Below are 22,024 nucleotides of genomic sequence, written 5' to 3'. Positions count from 1 at the left end.
AAATCTACCACTGAGATTAATATACTCCTCTTCATTTCCTGGCAGAGGATGAGCTGTGCCCTCTCTATCTGTAGTTGACTTTCTGGTGCTATCACTCATGCGGTTCATTATTAGCAGCCAATTCCATTTCCCCTTGGCTGAAACTTATTCTGATTAGAGCTGATTAAATAAAGTTATACTTCAAATAATGCTCATGAAGTGGTATGGCTTTTTTTTTTTTAAAAAAAAAGAAAAAGATAATCTGGTTATTGTGGGCAGAGTTTTCCTGTGATGCTAATGGCCTTTGCACCCAGATGTCAAAAGCATGGCTGTTGTTGTACAGATGTAGTAAAACACTTAGAAGTAGGGGTGGGATTTTCTGGAAATCTTGATGCTCTGCTTTATTCATACATCTCTTTTCTAATTCCCATCTCACCTAATCCCAATGAGAAGCAGCCCCCTCTTCCGGGGTTCAGCTAAAAAATACGAACAATTCTCATATATTTTGTACAGTATTATTTGAATTATTATACATTGAATTTTATATATGTATAATTTTATACATATTATTACACATATAATGGCCAGCATGGGATGATGTGAGTCAGGGATGATGTGTGCTGGAGTCTAACAACATCTGGAGGACACGTCTGACATTGAGGCAACACTTGAAAAGTGTGTTTTTGATGTATTTTTTGAATATCCGGTACATTTATTAACATGGAGAGAGTGGCAGTTTTCAGCTTGGGTCAGGCATAGGAAAGCACTGTCATCTGAAAAGAAGGAAGCAGAGACCTTTAAAAACTCCCAAATCAATTGTGCAGCCCTCAATTCATGGTCTATTCGAGTCACACAATCAGTGAAAACTCAAGTGTTGGGATCTCCTGCAAGAGTGCAGCCCTTCTGTGAAAAAGAAACCCAACTACTTCCCCCTGACCCTGAAGGAACAGCCCAAAATGTCAGGTGATTTCACAGCTCCTATGCCTATTGAAACCCCCCTTTCACAATTTCTGGGTTATTCCTGTCCTTTTTTTTTAGCTATAGGTATTGTTCAGGCAGACCATTCTGAAGAGCCAGAGGCCTTCACAACATCACACTGTTCATGTGAATAGATTATCTGCGAATCCATGAGCAGTTTAAAGTTGACTTCTTGGCTGCATTGTGGGGGAACCCAGTAAAGCATTAGGTTATTAAGTTGCCTCATGTCAGGTTAAACGCTATGTTGATCTAGCCCTGTATTCAGGCTGGAAGTGGCATCTGTGGGTGGTTTTTCCAGCATGCAGTGGTTAGGCCCCAAAGTCTACAAGATATGTGGTTCTCCAGATGTTGTTGGACTATCTTTCCCATCTTCTCTGATTATTGACCACGCTGGCTCAGGGTGATAGGCACTGGAGTCCAACAACACGTGGTGGAACACAGGTTCCCCACCCCTTGTCTACATGTGTAATTGGATAAAGCTCCAGTTGGCAGGCTACTTTCTGCCTAATTTCTCTGTGAAATGCTCCATTGCTTCAGAATTACTATGTTCTACCTCCACTGTTAGAGGCAGTATGCTGGGGAACGCTGGAAAAAGTGTTGTCGTTCTCAGGTTCTTCTTGCAGGCATCTGGATGGCCATTGTGAGAACAAGATGTTGCACTAGGTGGTCCACTGGCCTGATCCAGAAGGCTTTTCTTAAGTGTTTATGCTCTTATTCCATATTGAGAAAATGCATATACTATAGCTAACACCACTAATGGAAATGAGATCCCCCCCCCCAAGTCTCTGTTTATAAGTAACTAGCATCTTATAGGGGAACACTGGATTATTTCCATGCACAATCCATTTGGGAGATCGTCAAAGCTGCACATGCTGGCTATTGAAATAAGAAAATGAGCTGTGTTGCAAGTTTATGGGGAGTCAACTGGCACCTCATTTACAAATATTAAAAATCCATAGAGGCTGGAAAAAAAAAAACTTTTTAAGAGTGCAAAGCAGCAAAGATGGATCACATAACCGGCCAAATATGTGACACATCTAAACATAAAGATTGAGTCACAGCCAACAGCTACTTCTGGAGCCTCCTGGGGAGTAAGTGCCAGGACAAGAAAATGGAACTTCCTCCATTTTTTGCATCTCAGGTTTACTAAGGTTTGAGATCAGTTATCTTGCAAGCGGTCAGGGGGGTATGATGCGGTGCAAGCCAAGGGAACTAATTCTTCACTCCCCCATCTCGTTCTCCCCCATTATCACAAATGAGTAAAAATGTGTCCCGAGCGCCAGGTTTTCATCTGGGCCTCCTTATCTGCAAGTAAACATTGCTGTGGGTGAAATCGTTGCCCTACAGAAGTCAATGGGAACTTTGCCATAGGCTACAAGTGAAGCCAAGAAGCGATTTCCTGCTGGGATCCTGGCTAGGCAAAAAGCACGGACAGTTTTAATGGATTTTAGCGGCTTGCTATTATTGAAGGATCTCAGCGGCTTCCATTCCCCACATGCATGAAGTGAAACATCTTTTGAGATAGTGAACAGTTCTGAGCGTAGCTTTCCAATGGAGGTGTTTGATTCTCCTTCCTCTCAAGTAGGTGTGTTGTGGCTGAGTTCAAAGCCATTAGGGTGCGATGGTGTTTCCAACAGGCCATTAACTTGGTTGAAAGCGTGGAGCTGGCTGGCATGTGCAACTAGGCCTGACCTGAAATGCCCCCTCCTTTCACCATCTTGTTCATAGGCTTTGATGAATGCTCCCTCCCTTTGAGTGATTTTTTAGGGGACTACTTGCTACTTTAGGCTGTCATTCTCTCCCCACCTCTCTCCACGTGATGGCGGATGGGGGGGGGAAGGGAACATTTCCCTCATTCTGATTTGGTTTCATGAACATGCTATATAGCTAATGAGGTTTGGCCAAATGATGATGTCTGAAGCCAAATCAGAGTGAGGGCATTGAACTGAATGGGCAAGACCAAGTAGCAGTATGTTGGATTTCCTGTGCCCGCAAGGTATGATTAGATGTGTACTTTTAAACAACCCTTTCAACTTAACAGATGCCCTTCCGAAACAGAAAAGGAATCATTTTGCCATTCTGCTTTGTGTTCATCATGATGATACTTGACCATGAGGTTCTGATACAGGATGAGGTATGAATCCAAATCAGAGTGAGGGCAATGCTTCTGCCTTCATTCTGTCACCATGTGGACAAGAACAGAAGACCAAATAACCTGCCCCGATGCAGCCGGAAAGCGCAATCAGATCCTGAGCCATTTGGATGTTCCAGAGGTTGGCCAGGGTTTTGACAGGAGTGCCAGTCATATCAGCCACCTGGAAATCTATTGGATCCATCAGCCTCTGAGGGCAGACCATCCTAATAGATCCCTCACCCGTGCAGAATGGGAAAAGTGCTGAAAGCCAAAATTCCACCAATCTATGTCAGTCCATGCATGTGATATGTAGCAGTATTAAGGCGGTCAATGGGATATTAAACGAGGGCCTGATTATGCTTTTACCATTTTCAAATAATAAGAGTAGCAGATACCTGCTGTTCACTTTGATACCATTTCCTGCAATTTCTTTTTTCTTTTTTGGTCAATGCTCTTTATTGTCCTGCAGTTTCTTAAACCATGGTGTGAGTCACTATTTTACATCACGTGCAGAAAATGGTTTGACAGTACATCCTTGTTCCCTTTTCTTTATATAATATTTTTATTTGATTTTAAATAATATAAACAAATTACTAACAACAATTCAAAGTCCAAATATCGAGATTACTTTGAATCTCCTGACTCCCCCCCATCCCTTCCATGGGTCCTAATGATAATATTTACAACTGCATATCAATATTTATCCAAATTTTTATCCTTCTAAATTATCCATACTTTCTGTTACAAGTGTTGTTAAAATCCTGCCAATGTTTTAACTTGCTTGCAGAGGTCTCTTAAGTAAATCATAAACCCCGACTAGAGAAGAATGGCAAACCAAGCTGATGGACTATGTTGAAATGGCAAGATTAACAGGGAAGCTCAGAAATCAAGAAGACAAGAACTTTAAAAAAAGAATGGGAAAAGTTTATGATTTACATCCTTGTCCTCCTTTGAAAGCGAGTCTTCCACATGCAGATCTGAATCACTGCTGTTCATTTTGTGCATTGTTAAGCTGCCACTTTTATTTTTTTATTTTTTGCAAAACAAGCAGAGTTCACAACTGCATGCAAGTGGGTTTCCCTTCAGGGGAAAAACCCCCACCACAGATTATCCCTGTGTTCCAATGTGGTTTCCCCCTTCATATTCTGCACTGTTCAAAGCTGCTTCTGATACTTTCTCTTTAGAAATCTTTAAACTTTCTGGCATTGAACGAATTTATGAGCAATGAGCCACCAAAGGCATTTGAAAGGTGCCTTATCTGAGCCTAAGCCTCCTACATTTTTCTCTTCAGTGCCATAATCCACAAGGAGCATACAACAACTATATCTGTTGCTGTGCTCTATTCATTCTTTTGTTTATCAAAGAAGGGTTTCCATCATTTGCAAGGTAAACTATGAAGAAGAAGGGGGGGTGGGGAAACCCACACAAATCTCCCAGCTAATGCTCTGCTGTGCCGTTTTTGAAAGTGATCCGTAATATTTCAGTAAAAAGGACCTCGGCTTTGTATGCTCCAAACTACTAAGGGTATCCTTACAAGGGCTGGGGAGGGAAAAAAGTAGTAGTTGACAATTCAAAGACATACCTTATCTGAATAGTGTTATTGTAAAGAGAATAGAGTGGGAGACAAAGGATGGGAACCGCAGAAAAAGGAATCGGATATCACAGGTCCAGTGCAAGAATGACTAATAGAATGTGGGGCAAAAGACTCAAAGCGTGAGTGACAGCTCAAAGACAAGATGGGATTTCATACCTTTTCCAAACATTGCTTCTGTGCTTCCTTCAAAGAAACTTTCAAATCCCAGCTGGGTTCCTTAATGAACTAACAAAGCACATTCTCCCTGGAAGATGAAAGTGGGGGAAAATGAAGGTAGTGGAACATATCTAATTTTTCCCCCCAAACAAAAAAAGAAGGAAATAGACCCAACTAAGTTTAGAGTTCTTTTCAGCACATAAAGAACATTCAGGGACACACACAAGCGCACGCGCGCACACACACACACATTGTCTAAGCCAAACAGTTGCATAGCCCTATGGACATCCAAAAAGAAGAAACCAATGTACGGTCTATATACATAGACGATGCTCTGTATGTATTTCTCTGGGTTTATGTTCTACCCTACTCTAGACTCATGTAGTCATTTTTTAAAATTAAAAATGGCAGCCTCCTCATTCAGGTGCTGATAGTTGCCCCAGTGATCACCCACAACTGTTGGGTGTCCCCACTCACTTCAATGGAAGTTACTTGGACATGTCCTCTTATGCACACAGAGCTATCCTCTCCACTGCAGTGAGCGGGGAAGTCCTTGTGCAAGGTAGCTCCACGTGCGTGACAGACTTCCAGTGACTGAGAGACATCCTTCAAACTGAACAAACGTCCTGTCAAATAGATAAGTCTTGGGCCCAGTTCACAAACATAGCAAGATCTATGATCCTGTGAAAAGTTTCAGTGCAGCTACAAGCACACAGGCTGGGAGTGCAGGATCTGGCCCTTGAAGTCACTTCCTGTGGCCCCAGCTGCCAAATCTTAATCAGTCTGACTATCTCTCCAAGATTTACCATTTGAATACCGTTATCTGGAAAAAATTGATTTACAAGTATGTTAATCTATAGCAGGAAGTCAAGAGATGTGAAATAAGGAGCCAAGCCGAAGCTGTTTAAAAAAGGCTTGAACTCCCTATGTAGAAGTTGATATGAAAATATTTATATTTTTCTTTTTTGAAATTTATCTATCTTTTTTTAATTCTTTGTTCTGTTTCTTCTTTCTTTTTATATTATCTATTTTTCTTTTTAGTTTTATTTATGTATATTTGATGTATTTACGTGTTTGCAATTCATAATAATAACAAAATCTTAATCAGTCTCTGGGAAAGTCTTATATAAAATGACTGGACTTAACTCTCAGGGGTCCTTTACCTTTTAATATTACTTAATAAGGGCATATATATGTGTGCTACTCTTTAGGGTATTGTTTGGTAAAATGCGTTCCTGGGCCCTGGATAGGCAGGTCTGGGCAACAGAACAGCCACAGAAAATATTCGAGTCAGTCATCTCCTGTCAAGCCCTTCTCAAAGGAACAAAATCAGGCATAATATAGATAAGTGCAATGAACATATTGTGCATGCACTTACATTATATATCAGCTTGCCATGCTACTACATACTTAACTAACTGTACTTTTGACTCAAGTGCTCCCAACCTTTTTTCTCTCTGTGGACTTCTTGAAAATTGCTGAGGTTCTTGGTGGTCCACTTAAAGATTCCCCCCCTCCATTGTAGCAATATGTTGCCTATGCTAAATACTTTATGATTTTTGATCACATTTTTATTGCTTCTTTTGTTTCTTATATAGGCGGCAACAATTTTGTCCTTGTCCAATTAGCATGTGACTGCCGACACGTGGGTCTTTTTGGACCTGGAGGATGGTGGAATGGGGTGGAATGGTGGTGAAGCAGGGCAGAGTGGGCTTAAGTGTGCTCCATCGACATGTGGGGGGGGGCGGGGAGGAATGGAACCCCCACACAAAATGGTCATTTTATTGCATTACAATTTGCATTCCATAGAATTCAAATTGCAACATCATAAAATACAATGCACAAGAATAATAGAATTACAGTGGTACCTCGGGTTAAGTACTTAATTCGTTCTGGAGGTCTGTTCTTAACCTGAAACTGTTCCTAACCTGAAGCACCACTTTAGCTAATGGGGCTTTCTGCTGCCGCCACGCCGACGGAGCATGATTTGTGTTCTCATCCTGAAGCAAAGTTCTTAACCCGAGGTACTATTTCTGGGTTAGCGGAGTCTGTAACCTGAAGCTAATGTAACCTGAAGCGTATGTAACCCAAGGTACCCCTGTATAGAGTTTGAAGGCCCCCCTTGCAATGCAAGAATAAAAGAAGCAATTAAAATGCAATTAAAATCAATACAAATATTTATTGCAATAGTCTACCATCTTCAACCAGAAACCCACAAACAGGCCATTGAACATCTGAATGAACCCCACAGACCACTGTTGGTCCACAAGCCACCGTTTGAGAACCCTTGCTGCACTGGAGTTAATTGCAGTGCTTACCTCTATATACCTTGCTAAAGTACCTCTAAGCAGTGACATAAGAGAACCGGCAGGAACTATGATAGAATTTGACCAGGGGGGTGGGGGTGCAGAGGTGACTGCAGCCTGTCTTTTGTGTAACATTTCATCAAAGTGAAAGCAGCAAACAATCTCAGCATGCGCCACAAATAGACTTGATGTGCGATTACCGAAGATAACCCCATAGGATCCCCTGAAATCCTGCATCGTCTTAATAGCAACCTTTGGGTCAGCGAGCAAAATATGATAATAGAATAAAGTCCAACTTTAGGCAATCTCCTTTGCATCAAAAAAAGAAAAAGAAAAGAGAAAGGTAGTGCATTGAGTGCCAAGGGCTTCTATTAGTACCATCCATTTTGTTAGCATTTCTCCAATTTATCTTGCATTACTAACCCCTCGGAGTACTATGCCTATTGTAAATATTTAAGCATTACTGTTGACATAAAGATAATACTGACAAATTGAGTTAACATTTCTGTGGAGGATTACTGACCATGTGTAGTGCTGATCAACTTTTAACACCCACCCCTAGCCCCTCGGCCCACGCCAAGCTCTGTTTAGTCTACAATATGGCCGTGCTCCTCAAATGAATTTTGAGCTGTGATTTACACAAAATGTGAAACAATCTTTCTTGGATCAATTAATTGTTTGGACTGCCTTAATATATTTCCATTTTAACGAGATTACGCCGGCATCAAAGGCACAGCGATGGGTGAAAGATGTCAGTGGCCTCGTGAGCAGGGGAGCTTCCTAGCTCAGGCCTCCTCAATTTGTGACTCATCAGACGTCCACATGGACCACCAGGGAATCAGTAAAGCTGCTGCTTGCTCTGTTGGTCTGGGACTGAGAAATAGGAAGGATGTCAAGCAGTTGTCAGCTGCATGGCTGGTGAGATGATGATGATGATAATAATAATAATTTTATTATTCGTACCATGCCCATATGACTGGGTTGCCCCAGCCACTCTGAGCAGCTTCCAACAGATATAAAAACATCATCAAACGTCAAACATTAAAAATTTCCCTTTACAGGGCTGCCTTCAGATGTCTTCTAAAAGTCAGATATAGTGGTACCTCGGTTTACGAACTTAATCTGTTCCAGAAGTCCGTTCTTAAACCAAAGCTGTTCTTAAACTGAGGCGTGCTTTCCTTAATGAGGCCTCCTGCCACCGGTGCCCTTCCACCGTTCGGCTTCCGTTTGGAGACCGAGGTAAAGTTCACTAACCGGAACAGTACTTCCAGTTCAGGTAGTTGAATAATTTCATTCCTCTCTGTTGTATTGTGTTTCATGTTTTATGTTATTTTAACATTCTGTTATAGATGTTAAATTTCTGTGCATACAGCCCTGAAATTCATTTTTGGCAAAAGGTTCAGTTTATGAATGAATGGATAAATAAATTTAATCAATGTTGCCAAACAAATCACTTTCTCGGGGTGTGGCAAATGCTCATTGGTTGCATCCAACGAAGTCATCTTGTTAGTGCAACAACAACAACAACACACACACACATGTGGAATCTACACACATATAAAAAAAGTTCTGAAAATGATTTATTTTAAAAAATACACTGAATTTTCCATAAGGCTTACCATCGCCATCTAGTGTCACATTGTATATTGCACTTAAAACACACTTGCAACTTTTTATTTGCACCTGTATAGCTGAGTCTTCTCTTCTATCCCAGTGTACCCCCTATGCCCCCCTAATTGGTGCTGGGTCTTCCCCCAATCCTCTGGAACAGATTTGGGTGAGGGGTGCAGGGAGAGGGTGTCCCATTGTGCAGGCAGAAGTCCTTGCACTATTGGGACAACTTAACTGGGTGTGCCTTTAAGGTCTCTCCAATACCCCTTTATTTTTATATATTTATTTATGAAAAATATTTATAAACTACCCGCTCATATAAAATACTGGGATGGTGTGCAGCAATGTATGCAAATACAATAGAGAAGATAAAATACCATAAAAAATATACAATAATTGCTAAAATGACTGGCTTGTCTTAGGAAAATTATGTCTCTGGGCATAGAAAGGTCTTCAACAGATGCCTGAAAGTCAGAAGCATGCCAAATCTCTGCTGAGAGATCTCTGTGGGAAGAGTGTTCCATAGCATGGGACCAGCAACACCAAATGTCTCTCTGGGTGTTCGCTACAGGCTTGCCCCGCGAGCCACAAAGAGCCACAGGAAAGTCCCGCCAGCAAATAAAGACAGTTCCTGTTACCAGCTGCCTGAATCTTTTGCTTCCACCATGCTATGCAGTCCTTACCCCCTCTCCCACATCTTCCTCTGGTGCTTTGTCTAGGAGAGAGAGAGAGAGAGAGAGAGAGATGTGGATGGGTGGAATATAGCATGCTGTAGAAAGGGAATGGTCACATCTGTTGCTCTGCCCACTTTTTTGCCACCCACAGTTTTCCTCTGGCTCCAGCCACCACTGTCCTGTAGCTCCTAGAGATTATTGCTACACCAAACATGGGTTTGATTCTAGCTATTCCTCTTTCACAATCCGCCAACTAACTATAGAAGCAACAGCACAGAGCGGCTTTCGGGCAAGTTTTATGAATGGTGAAAAAGTTACGTACATGGAGTAATTTATAAATTGTGGGGATCATTGCAGAGATCAAGTGAAATCACCTTTTTAGTAGTAGTAATAGTAATAGTAATAATAATAATAATATAACAAATCAATTAAACACAGCATCCTTAAGAGTTAATCTCTTGCTGCTATTAAATTGGGCTAGATTTTCTTTTTTTGTCCCATGTGTCATGAGAAACAACCCCTTTCCCAATCCAGCTTTGAAAATACCATTCCCTTATCTGTAGTGCTGAGATGATCATCTGAAGACATTTCCCCATGATGGCCTAGCCAAAACATTTAGGGGTTTATAAATCTGCTCCATTCTTCATGACGTTTTTCTTGCAGTTTCCCTTCTTTTACCCCTGAGTCTGTCACAGCAAGGAGTGTGGTTTGGGAAAAAAAATGCAGTTTCTTAACAGGAATTAACTAGCAGATGTTTTAGTAGTATTTTATGAGAACATTTTGGCCTATAATGAATAATTGCTAGGTGATGACTCTGATAATGCTAAACTTGTCCTGAAAGCAAAGGGAAAACTGCAATGTGAGTAAGCAAAAGGGGATGAGGGGACCACTATGTGCTCACTGAAGTTACAGCCGCACCCAAGCTATTCAGGGTGTTGTGTCATCTTCTCTGGCCATGATCCTCCATCCGGGTCACAGGCAGCCTCAAGAAGAAAAGGAGCATCATATGAGGTGATGACCTTCCTCCCCTCTTCTGGACTATACTGGTTAGAGGATGTGACCTTCTCTGACTCAGGCTTAGAGGACAGTGCTCCAGTGCAGCCTTCACCACCTCAACGCTGTAGGAAGCAGCAATTCCAGAATAGGCTTATGGTCCTTGAAATGAGGGTCCTCAGAGGGCTAATAAGGCCAGACAGCCTTCAAAAGGCCTTAGAAGGCCTCAACATATTGCCGTGGCAACAGCTCTCCCAATGTATGAGTGTGAGAGAGGTCTAGTGAATGCTGGCCACAAGAAGTGCTACTTATTTTATTTATTTCAAAAAAATTCATAAACCCAAGCTGTTTAAGGAAAAGATAAAACAATGAAAAAAAATTACAACTGTTATTTAAAACATACAGAAAGTTAGAACTGCAATAGATGGGCTAAAACAAATGAAAACTCCTACAAACTTTCAAAACATCTGGGTAGGCTTGTCTAAATTACAGAGCCTCTCCAGCCCTGGAATTCCCTACCGGGACTAAAAAAAATGATGTCATCTATCTAAAAAAATTGATGTCATCTGTATGATTTTAGAATGTTGTATTATTTTATTGTTGTTAGCCACCCTGAGCCCAGCTTCGGCTGCTGAGGGCAGGATATAAATAAAAAATCATTATTATTTATTATTATTCTGGCAGGCTGTTATGGGGGGGCAGCACTGGGTGGAGGGATAAAACAGCAAGTGACTCTTGAGGCATTGTTGATGAAGTTAGACACTTTTGATGGCCAGAATAAGGACATTTTACATCACCATTGATCTGACCGTCCTTAGTGGTGGCAGCACAGCAAGAAATTGTGTTACGTTGGAAAGCTAACCAACTTTCTTCCGTTGAATATTGATATCAAAGAGTGTGGACTTTGACACTAATGGAAAAGCCCAAAGAATAAAAGGTGATTAGACAATACATTGAGGTTAAGGTTATCAGTGCCCACTAATGTTGGCATTAGGAGTGGATGAATCTGCCAATTTGATCTTTTAAAAAACTTATTATTCCAATCACAAATTCAGTTCGCCACATTCTGCATCAGTTTGCAATTTGAAAAGAAAACACCTCATAAAAATTGGTCAGAATTTTAGTGTGAATTTTTCCTGATATATATTTTTTTGTAAGCTGTTTTCTCCGAAACAGTGCATTTTCATATTATTTTCACTAATATATGCACTTTCCACATTATTTTTTTTTCTGTTGGAAAGCCACACCACAAAATTCAGAGTAAGTGTAAATTTCAAAGGATAGCTGTGTTTTGGTTTGAGTATTGTCTGGGAAAGTGCACATTAGGGATCTAATGGAGCATCTTCTCCATTTGTTCCTTCACTATCAGAGGCAGAATGCCTCAGAATGTCAGTTGCTAGTCTTCGGTGACATAAATAATATGGTGTTCCTATTGGGCCAGAATTATTCAGATGGCATTTTCTGCCTTCATCCCTGGTCTTCCTTCATGCTACTTTCCATCTCCATGCACTATGCAGCAGAGTCCCCTGGTGTCCTCTGAGACAAGGAAGTTGGAGCTGAGCAGTTGGAACATGATGGAGACCAGTGTTCCCTTACTGGCAGGTGCCAGGAATAGCTCCTCTGGTATCCTATGAGGCAAGTTAACTCCAGCAGAAACTCTGAGCACTTTCCCCAGGCTGTTCCTTCTTCCCCAAGCCTGGCAGAAACTGCTATTTCTCCACACACACTCTGCCAAGCAAGCTTTTCAAGCCCTTAAGAAATATCAATAATAATTATTTTATTATTTATACCCTACCTATCTCACTGGGTTGCTCCAGCTGCTCTAGGCGGCTTCCAACAGATATAAAAACACAATAAAACATCAAAAATAATTTAAAAATAACTTCCCGGTGCCTTCAGATGAATTTTATAAGTTAAATAGTTGTTTGTCTGTTTGACATCTGATGGGAGGGCATTCTGTTACGATATGAGAGCAACGCAGCTGCAAACTGGTAGCTTGTTTACATCACATGATGTGACTAGCTGTGGGAAAGAATCTTCCCAGAAATTCACAGGCTTCAAAAGGCTTTGTTCTGTGTGTAATATGAGACCTTCCTGTTGCGTATGTGAAGGAAGTCTTAGTCACTTGCTTGCTGAACACTGAACTGTTCGGACATGTTTTTTGTAGAGTTGCACAGTCAGTAAATAAACAAGATGTAAAAGGCTTTCTATCTTCTTTCCCTTGGTGGGATGCAAGGAGGGAAGGGGGTGTGCATTTCCCACGCTGGGAAATGTCGCCTATCGAGATCTCCTGGACTGCGGGGATTGCAGCCAGGGCAGATCACCGGTAAACAAGCCAGGGAGCCTGGGAGAGTTGCCAGTCTCTCCCGATGGGGCTTGTTTTCCAACAGGGTGGGTGACCCTGCTGAGAAGGCCCTCTGTCTGGTTCCTGTAACTTCACTTCTCACAGTGAGGGAACTGCCAGAAGATCCTTGCAGCTGAATCTTGGAAAGTATTCAATTAAACAGTTGTGCAAGCACAAGGATTAGCACTGTCGTTATAGGATTGCTCCAGCCTTTTTTCCTGCACCTCCAAATCTGCTGTTTAGGAGTAAACCCAGAAGAGATGCAGAGGACAAGAGGAGGAGAACATTGTGTTGTGCTGACATAACTCTTGTGCTGATGGAACCTTCTCCTCAGCACTAATTTGAATTTTGTTCAATCCCAGATTCAGATCAGGCAAAATTAATGATAGTTGTTTTCATAGTATTTATTTACAACATCTCAGCAGCTCCTATTAACAGAAGTTCTCTGGCCACTCTCACAGAAGCAGTCTTTGGCTTCCGAATGTGTTAATATAATACTTGGATCTTCCATGCTATCACAATGATCGTCCCCACAATTTCTTCTGGGAACTTTGTCCATCCTTCAGCATTCTAAGAATTCTCACCTTGGTTGGCTCTCATGTCTCTTCTGGAATTTTAGTTGGCTGTCACCTCTCTGCCCAAGGCAACATCCAAAATACTTAACAAAATAATTTTATCCTTCTGTTTTGTCAGCTGCTTACAGATATCTGCCTGTCTCTCTGCTTCTATCTCCTGCATGTTTGAAGTAGTATTAGCTGTTTGGCAAATAAAGTAACTTGTCATGAAACCAAAATGGCCAAAACTGGCCTTCCCCGCCCCCCAACCTGGTGCCCTCAGGATGTTTTGGATTTCAATGGCTATCCTGGCTGTAGGCTGAAGGGAATTGTAGTCCCAAACAGCTGAAGGATACCAGGTTGGGGAAGACTGAACAAAATCAATTTCTTCTTCTTCTTCTTCTTCTTCTTCTTCTTCTTCTTCTTCTTCTTCTTCTTCTTCTCCTTCTCCTCCTCCTCCTCCTCCTCCTCCTCCTCCTCCTCCTCCTCCTTCTCCTGTGTCCTAAAAATATATTGATCCCCAAATGTCTGTTCTGAAACCTAAATGAAGATAAGGCAATATTTCTTTCCAACAAAATGATACTTTTGTGTGGCCTAGAGAAAGTTCTAGGCCCCACAGATTTTCTTCACTCACTGACTTGGTGAATGAAGCTGTAGGTTTAGTTTGCCTCCAGTATGTTGTTTCCTGGTTGTTATTCTGGCTCAAGTTAAACAGGAGTGTTCAAGAATCAGCGTTTGTTGACTTCAGTAGATATATCCCAGAATAGCTGAGTTGTGGATTGGAACAATAGGCATCTTGGCTTGCTGACCATATATTTCTGAGAGTATTGGATATGGGCTATCTTAACCAATCATCAAGTGAGGCCCTAGCCCAGTGATAGAGCACATTGCTTGGCAAGAATAAGGTCTCAGGTTGGAATAGACAGCATTGGTGGGCCAATGGACTGACATAGTAGAAGCCAGCTCTTTATATCCCTGTTAAAGTATCTTGCCATAATAGGACAACAGTTTCCTGGCAGAAACCCACAACACACAACCTCAGGTCATCTTAAATGCTAATGGACAGCTATTTCCAGTCAGTGTGGCTGAGGCGGTTTCCTAATGATTTTGTCCTGAATAAACAAGAAGGGGTAATCTTTGCAACACATCTTGGACTAAAGTCAAGGTTTACTGTAGTAAGCTTCAGCAGGGAATGTAAAGAAAATTCTGGTAAACAAAATATTTACACTCTTAATGTTCCTTCAGATTTATAACCCAAGTCCGTTTAAATGGGACTAACCTGTCTTGCTTACCTTCGTCTCCTAGCGCTGTTGCCTTTGGTTATCTCTGCTGCCATCTCATCCAATATGTTACTGCTCCTAACAAGCACCCGCCCAAACAAAAAACCCCGATGCAAGCAAAATGTGTACTACATTTGCTAAAGTTTCCTCTGCCATTAACGAAGGAAAAACTGATTGAGGTTGCAAGGAGCGCAAACCTGCTATTTGTGTAGCAAACATCCATGGGATGGAAGGAACCTTAATTGACCTTCCATAAGGAGGTTGAAGCCAGAGGTTTGGATCTGAAGAAAGAAAAGTTTAATGGTTCCTGTCTATCGTAAAATGATGTCAAGGAAATAAAGGAGAATATTTCATATTTTTGAGCCATGTGATATAATTTAATAGTGTGCATCTTGGTGATCAAAACAGATTGATTTTTAAATTATAAGTAAATGCCTAGGATGGAATGAACCAAAACACTTGCCCTTGTCAGAGGAGCAGTGATCAAACATTTGGGATGTGTATTTTAAATCTTGATATGCCTTGGATGTTTGTTTGTGTGACTCAAGTTCCTCTGCATGAACATAACCAGGATATCAGGAAGATTATCTGGAAACGTTCTACTCAGCTTGCTAATTTTGCACATGCAATAAGAGCCCTGTTGGATGAGTCTGAAAGCCGATCCTAGGCCAAACTGTCAACTATGTTGGCAACTTGACTACCATTTTGAATCCTCCACCGTGCCCCAGATCTAGTATTTTTCTAGCTCACTGAGGGAGGAAAATGATGGCCATCAGCAAAAAATGGAGAATATTTGGTGGTGGTGGGGAAGTCTCCACAGTGGTCTGGCCCCCCACCTGGTGTGTGTGGGTGAAGGAAAAGAAATTGTCTACGTTATATTTAGAATCTTCTGTCCAACAGGATCTGGTGCTCAGTGTGGGCATCTGGGAACAGTTCAGGACCCCAAAATACTAAGTTGGCCAGGCAGATGCATCAACCCATAGGTCATTCGCTCACCACATGGTGCAGCTGTGTGGAGATCTGAAGAGATCAAGGGAGAACCAAAAAGAGAGGCCCTTGCCTCCAGGAGCCTATGATATATATTTTGACAGGGATGGAGAGGAGACAAAGGAAAAAGAGGAAAGGATGAGGCATAGAAAAGAAATGGGGGACATAGTTTAATGACAGAGCATCTGTTTTCCATGCAGAAGGTCCCAAGTTGAATCCTTGGCATCTCCAGGTAGGTTTGGAACCTTGGGGAGCACTGTCAGACTGTGCGTAGACTGTACTGAGATGGATAGACCAATGGTCTGACTTGTTAGCTTCTATGTTCTTGTGGGTGTAAAGGGCAGAACCTGGGCAACTGAACACAAGCAGGAGGCTGTTATTGAGCTCATGTCCTGCTTGGGAGCTTCCTGTGGGCATCCGCTTGGCTGCTGCGAGAAGAGAATGCTGGACTAGATAGGCTTTTGTTTCGGTTCAGCAGAGCTTTGCTTTGTTGCTTATAGGTTACATATTATTGGGCTTCATTTCAGCCACAGATAATTAGGCTTTGTTTCAGCCGAGGAAAGAATAAGGAAGCAGGGTATGGAAATATATTAGTCAGATATTTCAGGCCAAAGGGGCAGTAAGGGAGATAAATAAAGGAGGAAGGGGTTTCAAGACAGCTCAGGAAAGTAGATTGGGAGAAATGGTCAGCTATGACCAGAAATAAGGGTAGAGCGTGCTGGAGGAGATCAAACCTATCCATTCTGAAGGAAATCAGCCCTGAGTGCTCACTGGAAGGACAGATACTGAAGCTGAGGCTCCAATACTTTGGCCACATCATGAGAAGAGAAGACTCCCTGGAAAAGACCCTGATGTTGGGAAATATGGAGGGCACAAGGAGAAGAGGACGACAGAGGATGAGATGGTTGGACAATGTTCTCGAAGCTACCAGCATGAGTTTGACCAAACTGCGGGAGGCAGTGGAAGACAGGAGTGCCTGGCGTGCTCTGGTCCATGGGATCACGAAGAGTCGGACACGACTAAACAATTAAACAACAACAACAACAAAGGGTAGAGCGACAGCGTGGCAGCAAGGTCATCCAGGACTTCAGAAGTTAGGTAGATGAAGAGCCAAAGAGATCTGAAGCTGGATTCTTTTAAATAACAGCAGCAGCAACTAAGATGAAGAAAAGCGGAGGGACAGTGCCATCACGAATAACTGCAATGCCCTAAAACTTCACCTTCAGCCAGTTCCTGAAGTCATTTGCTGCTGTGTCCGTTTTTATTCCTCATACATTCTCTTTCATTTCACTGTTCAGCATTTGGACATATTTGCCCTTCTTCCCACCCCATTTCTTTTCTGGAACTCCTTTTGAATTAGTAATCCAGGGGGCTAGAATGCTGAAAATGTTAGTCATTTGTTGGGCAAAGCTCTGAATGATGGTTGTACTTACGGTTTCTGAAATGTTTATGTTCACTGCATTTGTATTGTTTATTGCTGTTGTTGACACTAACACTATACGGTCCAGATGACAGAGTCAGATATGCAGCCGAGGGAAGGTTGCGTAGTGTAAACTGAACTTCCAGATGTACTTCTCGCTAATCAAAGACAGAAGATCGCCTTGGATTCCCAGGCTGGGGAAGCCAAGGTTAATGGACGTATTTCACGCAACACTTACAGGTCCAAATTAAGAAAGCGGACAGAGTGTCCACAATATTTGGAGAGGTAGTTAGGGCCATTTCTGAGGCCACGCAATGGCATCCATCTAATGCTAATCCTGGTGGCAAAACAGCGAGAATAACAACTTCAGGTTGTTTATTCATTGGCTAGCCAAGGGCCAATGGAATCCCATGGCTTGAACAGGGGCGGCTATGGTTCACGTTTTTGGGAGGCCCCTGAAGAAGGTGATGCTGTGGTTGTATGGAGAGGCAAGTCTGCCTATTTTGCTTTCTCTCAGTTTCTTAGTTCTTCAATCTTAAGTTCAGTTTTCCATGATTCCACTTCACCAGTATAAAATTTCTCCAGACATTCATAGTTTTGCAAGCAGATTCCCCTATTATAATGCACATTTCTGTGCTATTTTCACCAATATATGCATATTTCCACCAATATATGCATAGTTTCACTAATGTATGGGTTTTAGGCACACTTTCCCCTAATAGACACATTTTTGTACACATAACTGTAGTTGACAGGAAAATGGCATTGCACAATTCAGAAAAGTGAAAATTTCAAAGACCATAAAGAAGGCTGATCGCCGAAGAATTGATGCTTTTGAATTATGGTGCTGGAGGAGACTCTTGAGAGTCCCATGGACTGCAAGAAGATCAAACCTATCCATTCTGAAGGAAATCAGCCCTGAGTGCTCACTGGAAGGACAGATACTGAAGCTGAGGCTCCAATACTTTGGCCACCTCATGAGAAGAGAAGACTCCCTGGAAAAGACCCTGATGTTGGGAAAGATGGAGGGCACAAGGAGAAGGGGACGACAGAGGATGAGATGGTTGGACAGTGTTCTCAAAGCTACAAACATGAGTTTGATCAAACTGTGGGAGACAGTGGAAGACAGGAGTGCCTGGCGTGCTCTGGTCCATGGGGTCATGAAGAGTCGGACACGACTAAACGACTAAACAACAACAACAACAACAAAGCCACGTTTCGGTTCACGTATTGTTCCAGGATGGGCGAATTAAAAAGATTTGAAGTAAAAATGCAAACCAAAGCATCCCCCTCCACCCTTATCTGAGCGTGTCCCATTGCTGCTACTGTCCATTTACTTGCCTCTCATCTTGTTTTCATGCAAGTAAGGCACAAAGGAAGTCTGTGACTAGAAAGCAGCAGTGGGACCCTGCTAGTAGCACTACCTCTGCTGCTGTGTATGGCTCCGCTTGTCGCTCCCTGCATGTGTATTAAGATGTGCTAATCTAAGCCAGGGATTCCCACACTGTTGTTGGAAACCTCTAGTGTGCTGTCAGGAATCTCCTGGGGTGCTGCAAAAAGTGAAAAACAAAAAAATTATAGGTTCCTGTGAGCTCAGAGCTCCCCTTGCATTTTCTTATGATACGCTGTTCTAGGGGCTCTCCTTCCAATCAGAGTCTTCTGAGAGCCTTTTCAGTGATCCTGGTGGAGAGACACAGAAAGGACAGGTGATCCTCAGAGGAGGCTGCCCATTGTTCTATGCATGAGTCACTGCCACCAGGCTTGTCTCTTTCTAATCAGGAGATATGCTCAGAACAGTGACTCATGCAGACTCAAATCTGCTTTCAATTTTTAATTAAAAAAAGAAAGAAAGGAAAAACCTACTGTGCATCTGAAGTCCTCTGGGCATTTTGTCTCACATTGCCTGGACTGTAACTCCCCTCTCCTCAAAGCCCAAGCTTTTCTTTATGCTGGCTACTTCTAGGAAGTTATTAATGAGTCAATAGGAAGTCATCAGTGAGTCAACAGGTAATGAAAATTACTCCCATTCTGAAAGAGTTAGAGTTACAATTCCTTCCTGCTTCAAATGGCAGGAAACTTGTTCTATGTTCTCTCGGCAAAGAGATTTCTATGTGAATTTCTTCATTCTGTAAATTGTCCCCACAATGTACCTCCTGTCTCCTTTTCCAGATTGTTGAGATGAGTGCTGTGCACTGCAAGAGACATTAGCACTGTATTTTTCGTTAATGTTTATTCATGGAATCATCTTCCTCACATTTACATAACAAACTTTGCATTTCAATATTTAATGTATTTGGCCCTCGTAAGTGAATTAGAGAGGATAAACTTCCTTTGTTTTTTTCTAATTGTATTTCAGCTCCTACTTAATGTAGATATATAAGATTTTCATAGTTCCCCCCCCTTTTTTAATGAGCAAAGGCTGTTCCAATACAGACCTGAATTCCTCTACTTTGGTAATACTACAATCACTTTGCTTGTGATGTAATGCATATTTTAAAATAAACTACGTTGTTTTTCAATAAGTTACAAATGTGGTTTATGCAGAAATAAACCACAGCCTTAATTAACTTCAAATGCAGCATCACATGTGTTTCTTGTTTGGTTTTCGTTATTATTACTACACTGCTGATGAACTTTGGGAGACATAAAAACGTGAAGCCTCACAAATTCTAAGAGGAATCCGCTGCAGACGAGAAGATAGACCTCTGCAGCCCCGATTCCGTGAAAAGCAAGGGATGCAGTCATCGATGGGCAGAGCATCCTTTAGACCTGGTTCTATGCAGTGCCCATTGGGACTGAGAATGGAAGGCAGAGAGGCCAACAGTAGGTGGAGCTAAAGCCAGTGACAGACAGAGCCAACTAAATATAGTTTTGTTCCCATCCTCCTCCTTGCTGATTTTTAGAAGGGCAACACTGAGACTGAAGTAGAGAAAGCTGACAGGCAGGGCCATCCCCGCAGCTCACTGTTAAGTATAAAGGCAGGCAGATTGGGTTCACTGAGAGTAGACGGAGGCTAGTGAGATTGTGTCTTCCCTGCCCTAATAGATGAGCCTTCACTGCTTCCATGCTGTCATGAACTGGTTGGATAAAGAGAAGTGGTGGGAGGCACCAGCTGGGGAACCCCCAAGGGAACCCCCAGGGCAGGAGACTCAGAACCAGGGGATTGGTGGTGGGACAACGACGCATGAGAAGAGGGGGCGGATTGAGGAGAAGGTCTTAGAAGCTGAAGAGGCAACGGGGTTTAGGGAGCAGGAAGAGGCTGTGGCAGAGGGCATGTCAGAATCAGGGACAGAAGAGGAGGGAGGCCAGGAAACAGAGATGAGGCAGGCTGCTGAAGAAGCCAGGGAGTCTTCCCCTCCTGCTGAGACCAGCTCTCCTCCCCACTGGACTCCCAGAACACAGAGAGAAATGAAGAGGGTGGAGCAAAGAGAGACAAGATGATGGAACATCAGATTACTTGGAAAGGAACCGGGAAGGCAGGGACCTTTAATGCTTGCAACTCCTTCACTGGAGCAAGACCTACTAGGAAGGGTTGCTATGACCACTAAGGATGAGCTGTTTGGTTTCTTTGAATAAAGAATTAACTTCACTGGCATCGGGTGCTTTGTTGCGAATAACATCACATTGGGTCAATACATGCACCTGCCAAATATTGTATAGGTGAGGGATGTTATCAAAGTCATTTACGTTATGCCAATGGGAGTTCACTGAGAAAAGGAACCTGATAACTCCTTACTGGGTGAATTGAACGAAACCAGTGTATCATTGTGTATTATTAGAGAAAGGGTTTTGTCTTTTGTAGGACAAGCCTTATATATTCAATTATAAACATCCTTGGAGGAAAGGCAAAAATATGCATCCACGTGTAAACTGTGCGACAGAGGCTGATGTGATCAAGGACCCGGTTGGCAAGTTGGTTTTTTCACGAGTGGTGCTGAAGGCAGGAAGGCTAGCAGGCACTATCCCATCTTGGTGTGTTGATGATTCACAACATGTCACTGTGTACAGTCTCTTCTTGCCTCTCTCTGCTGGCCGGCTTGACAACTGGCCTGCTTACCAAACTCAACAGCTCTCTTTAGTTCTTTGCTCTACTGGGCTGAATTTTTCATCAGGGTACTCCAAAGCAGCCTTTGAGGCCCATTAATGAACCTCTTCCTCTGCTCCCTACTATTTGCTTTGTGCTCTGTTCGGCTGCATACATTTGCTCCTCGCAGGCAAATTTCAGCCTCCATATTTCCTGATGATGCTGTGATGTAAATGCGCTCTCTCTCTCTCTCTCTCTCTCTCACACACACACACACACACACACAGAGAAAGGGAATATTTTCTTTTCTTCTTTTTTACATGCATGAATCGCTGTTCTGCCTCAATGCAATTTACAACAAACAACTAAAAATTTAAAACATTTATTTAAAAAAAAACTTCCAAAAAATAATTAATAACAGCAGCAGCTTAAAAGCACAGAAAAAACGGCAGTCCTCCAATGAGGAATAACGAACGATGGACAAGCTCCTCGCTCCCCCACATTTGCTCTGGATTGGGGCCAGCAATGATTACTGACACTGGAGAACACCCAGGGGAAAGGTTTATCCCAGCCTAAATTTGCGAATAATTGCCAGCTCCTCCACTTGAGCCCCCTGTTATGTAGTGAAGTTTCACCCTGGGCCAGCAGGGGGATACTGTATATAGTTTTCACTCAGGTCTGTAGATAGTTTTCACTCAGGTCCACGTCAGTTATTTTAGGCGGGAAACGCTGGGCTGTTGTTGCTACAATGTTGACAGCCGGCTGCCTATAAAAGCAGGCCGGCTGAGCTGTTTGCAGTTAGTTCTATTCCAGCTTACGAAATAAAGAGCTACTTGGAGAAATCGCTGTGTCGTCTGCTATGTCAACCCACAACTTAACTCCCCCCAAATCTCTTACTTGTTCACTGCTGCTGTTCCATTTTACAGTGGTGCCCCGCAAGACGAATGCCTCGCAAGACGAAAAACTCGCTAGACGAAAGAGTTTTCCGGT

At 42.5% G+C, this 22,024-nt stretch overlaps 1 long non-coding RNA gene across 1 annotated transcript; it reads right to left on the bottom strand.

Annotated features, from left to right (window-relative positions):
- Window positions 1-480: 480 nt before the first annotated feature.
- On the bottom strand, window positions 481-5,309 carry LOC307226504. The gene is made up of 3 exons (XR_013843477.1): window positions 4,842-5,309; window positions 3,487-3,554; window positions 481-752 (listed from the first exon to the last, which is right to left on the bottom strand). It is a non-coding gene; the product is annotated as an uncharacterized lncRNA (long non-coding RNA).
- Window positions 5,310-22,024: the final 16,715 nt, after the last annotated feature.

This window comes from Podarcis cretensis, assembly GCF_951804945.1.
Source record: "Podarcis cretensis genome assembly, chromosome: 11".
In the NCBI taxonomy this organism is placed as follows: domain Eukaryota; kingdom Metazoa; phylum Chordata; class Lepidosauria; order Squamata; family Lacertidae; genus Podarcis; species Podarcis cretensis.
The sequence above is the reverse complement of the archived record's forward strand: the minus strand, read 5'-3'. Positions and strand labels throughout refer to the sequence as shown.